At 30.5% G+C, this 1524-nt stretch overlaps 1 non-coding gene across 1 annotated transcript; it reads left to right on the top strand.

The window, feature by feature from the left end:
• The first annotated feature begins 987 nt into the window (after positions 1-987).
• Positions 988-1091, top strand: LOC126025193 (U6 spliceosomal RNA). The gene has a single exon (XR_007501237.1). It is a non-coding gene; the product is annotated as a U6 spliceosomal RNA (small nuclear RNA).
• Positions 1092-1524: the final 433 nt, after the last annotated feature.

Raw genomic sequence — 1524 nt, 5'->3', positions numbered from 1 at the left:
ATATAATGAACTGTAATAGTTACATATTTTCAACAAAATTAAATTTTAGGGTTAGAGAGATAGTACAGGTTGTAAGGCACTATACTTTCACAGGACTGATCCAAGTTTTTCCCAAGAACTACGTAAGGTCCCCTGAGTACCGCCAGAAGTGATACTGAATGCAGAGATAAAAGGAGTAATCCCTGAATACTGTCATGTATGGCACCCACATCCATACAAATAAATTAAAAATATTTAAGTTGTAGTAAGTTTATCTGAGTATCATATAAACACACAAAAATATGATAAACAGAAATTATTTTTCTGTGAGATGCTTTTAATCTCTATGTGGCATAGCCTTCTCTGCCTTTATTATTACTACATTATATAGTATCTTTCTAACCATGTGAGATATAGCTGACTATAGTTCCAAATTTTTTCTTCATTGATTACATTCATTTCTCAGTCTTGATGGGATATTTCAATGGAAAAGTATTGCCAAATAGTACTGAAATTAAGTTAGTGTTCATCATTTTAAACACTTAAACCACTTAATACATACTCATTCTATAGTTTTTAAACAAATGAAATGCTAGTTGTTATACTGCTGTAATTTTTAAACTGCTACTTTATTCTAATTTCAATTAATTTATCTGAGAAACATATCATTAGAATAAATTTCAAGTGTGTTTTCTTTATTACTTACTTAGTATTGTGATACCACCACTGAGAGAAAATAGTACAGAAAATAGTACAAAATTATATAAGCTAGTATTTTTGATTGTTTGTTTTGGGTCTCACCTTGCAGCACTCAAGGGTCATTCCTGGCTCTATGCTCAGAAATGACTGCTGGCAGGCTCAGGGGACCATGTGGGATGCTGGGTTTCGAACCACCATCCTTCTGCGTGTAAGGCAATTGCTTTACCTCCACACTATCTCTCAAGCCCATAAGCTAGTATTTGATGAAGAAATTAACAGAATTACACTTCACTCAAGAAATATTTTGTTGTGCTCGCTTCTGCAGCACATATACTAAAATTGGAATGATACAGAGATTAGCATGGCCCCTGCTCAAGGAAGACATGCAAATTCATGAAGCGTTTCATATTTTAAAAAAAAAGAAGAAATTTTTGTTTATTTAAAATTTTTATTATAGAACATATAATAATATAGACAAAGATTGCATGAACTAAAGTATCTTTTGAAAGAATAACAATATAACTAATCTTGGAATAATAATTTGAGAATGAATATAACATTACTCAACCATCCTGTTTTCTGATATTAATAACTATTATGAACTTAATGACAATATGAACTTTATCTTGTTAATAGGTGTGTACCAAATTTGTCTTTCTAAATACTCTGCTTTATAATTATCTATGTAATTTATACAAATGTGACCAAATAGTAAAATTTTTCTTTCCTGAGTGTCTTTCTATTAACGTATATTTTATTTCAGCAATATTTCATGAACATTTAGTTTATTAGTTACATTTTTCTTTTTTCTTTTTTTGGTTTTTGGGCCACACCCGGCATTGCTCA

Source organism: Suncus etruscus, chromosome 12 (assembly GCF_024139225.1).
Source record: "Suncus etruscus isolate mSunEtr1 chromosome 12, mSunEtr1.pri.cur, whole genome shotgun sequence".
Lineage (NCBI taxonomy): Eukaryota > Metazoa > Chordata > Mammalia > Eulipotyphla > Soricidae > Suncus > Suncus etruscus.
The sequence above is the reverse complement of the archived record's forward strand: the minus strand, read 5'-3'. Positions and strand labels throughout refer to the sequence as shown.